General features: G+C 37.5%; 1 pseudogene; it reads left to right on the forward strand.

Moving 5' to 3' along the window:
* The first annotated feature begins 1394 nt into the window (after positions 1-1394).
* On the forward strand, positions 1395-2190 carry LOC100963543 (annotated as a pseudogene).
* The last annotated feature ends 526 nt before the right edge of the window (positions 2191-2716 follow it).

The following is a 2716-nucleotide window of genomic DNA, read 5'->3' on the forward strand; positions in this document are numbered from 1 at the left end:
TATTATTTTCAACAACAAACATACAGATAGTTTACTGATTAAGAGTCATTCAGATAAGTTTTAGGGAACTAGTGGGTAATTTTACTTTGTTGGTATGTTTTAAGCTGAAAGAAAGTGTTCATTTAAAAATTTATAAGAGATTTCCATGTTATTTGAAATATTCTCTTTGTATCATGGATAATACTCTTTGTTAGACAAGACTGAGAGCGAAAGCACTTGAATTCCTACCATAAAATGTTCTTTGCAGATTAAATTTTAAGACTTCAGGAAATAATTATAGCAAAATGTTCTAATGAAACTGTATTAAAGTTTCAGCTTGTGCTGCAGCATGTAGGCACAGGTGGCCCTGGCTTATAGCAGAGGCTCTACTTTTTATTTTCCAGGCCTGTTCTCTTTTCCAACAAAGATTCAAAAGAGAACTAGCCCTCCCCAGAAAATTCTCAAAGCCATGTCTCCAGTCAAAGCCAGTGGTTCCCCCCCACCCCCAAACAAACAAACAAACAGTACCTCTGCTCTGGCTTCCAGTCATGCTGGAGTAAGAAGTATCAGATTTAGCATGTTGCCTGAAAAGATTTACAAAATGAGCAAAAACATATAGAACAATTTCCACATTGAGCAATAGGCAACAAAAGACTAATCTGACGGAATGGAAACAAGTGAGATGAGCCTTTGATTCTCTAGTTTACTTTCTGAGAGAGTTTACAGCCCACAGGCCAGGAAAGACAAACTAATATAATACCTGGACAGATCTTTGAGTTAAGGAAATGTGGAATGTCAAGGCAGCTAGAACTCACACAATAGAGTACTAGGGAAGAGATATAATTGCACAGAGATCTAATTCCAAGTACCTGCCGAGGACTTCCCTTGAGTGTTCAGCTAAACACCGAGCAGTGGTTCTGTGTGAGAAAATGACTCAATCCTGGAAAAGAACCACGGGGAAGGAGTTAGTAGAACAATCACTGGTAGTTACAGAGAGTTGGGAATCATTTGGATCTCACCAGCCAAAGGAAACATATATGGGCATCTGGTGGACACTTAGAAGGATAATACCTCAGTAATGAGGCAAAATTAACCCTGGACCAAGGGCCGTACTGTTCTGATAAATCCTAAAAACAAATCTCAAAGGGATAAAAATTTCCAACTATCAGCTATGTTCCAGACCAAAGTTCAAGAACATTTAAAGACTATCAAAATATCCAGAATACAACAAGGTAAAATTCGCAATATCTGGCTTATAAAGAATCAAGAAAATGACTCATAATTAGAAGAAAAATCAATTGAAACAGATCTAGAAATGATATAGAAGATAAAATTATAAATTAATAGATGAGAATGTTAAACTCAGCACATGGATCCTCCAGAGTAGCTATTACTAAGGTACCTCTGATGAAACTATGACCCGGAGGGCACGCGTTACTACCACATGTAACAAGAGACCCTTGAATGCAACATCATGGGAGGATGTGAAGAAGCAGTCCTTTGAGGGAACAAACCCAAACCTACCAAAACATAAACAAGTTGAAATCAACAGGCTATCCCTTAAAAATGATGCATCCTAAGCAAAACATAAAAAGAAAAGAGAAGAGAATACTTAAATGAATATGTGAAGGGATTCATGGAATATCTAAGGCAACTCACAGATGGTTCACAATGGGGAGATTATAGCAACAGACATTCAGGAAGTAAGGGAAGAAATTGCAGTTGCTGTAAAGAAAGACAATTGACGGGAAGGAAGATGATTAAAAAGACAAGCAGCAAACAAAAATGCAATGGTGAGTTTACATTGTAGAAACCTGGTCATGAAATTGCAGATTGCTTAGCTGCCCTTGAAAATCAAGACATGGGCACAGGAATATGTTAATGCTGTGGGTCTAGGGAGCATGAAATAACCATGTGTAACACTGAAGTTGATGAATTTCCTTTTGCAAAATATTTTGTTTGTGGGGAAATGAGACACCTGTCTAGATCTTGTCCTGATAATCCCAAAGGACTCTATGCTGATGGTGGTGGTTGCAAACTTTGTGGCTCTGTGAAACATTAAAAGAAAGATTCCCCGACAGTCAGAATCCAGATCTAATGGTCACAGTTGGTCACTGGGCAAAGGGAATGAGTGCAGACTATGAAGAAATTTTGGATGCACCTAAAACACAGATACCCAAATCAAAGAGACCTAAAATCATTAATGACTAATACCATGTTAGTTACCACCTCATTGCTACTTTCTGAAGGAGCTCCCTTTCCTAATTAGAGCTGGGCTCCTTGGAGCCAAACTTTTATTGTAGGTATATGATCTGGGAGTACTCAAAAACAGTTTTCTGCGTTCTCTTCATCAAAAAGTACTTCTATCTCTGTTTGGAGACAATTACTGAAAAAAGGATGAAGTGATTAAATTGGATTTTCTAAAAGAACATATTTTTTAACAGAGCTTAGAGATATAAGTTTCAACTATCAGCTATGTCCTAGCTGATAGGACATCTCTTTTTTTAAAAGCAAAATTATGCACAAATATAAACTACCCCTAATAAAGGGAACTGCTTATGAAATGAATTTTGGAAATGAATTTCAATTATATTGTTTTCTTGGTTAAAAGTATCAATATGTTGGAGGATTCTGGGAAGATGGCCGACTGGTAGCAACCCTGGTCAGAGGCTCCTGAACAAAGGAAGAAAAACTGGTTGGAATCAGAATCTATGAAGTCAAAGACGGGGAGCTGAGC

Source organism: Otolemur garnettii, unplaced genomic scaffold (genome assembly GCF_000181295.1).
Source record: "Otolemur garnettii isolate 467f Iridium unplaced genomic scaffold, OtoGar3 scaffold00103, whole genome shotgun sequence".
Lineage (NCBI taxonomy): Eukaryota > Metazoa > Chordata > Mammalia > Primates > Galagidae > Otolemur > Otolemur garnettii.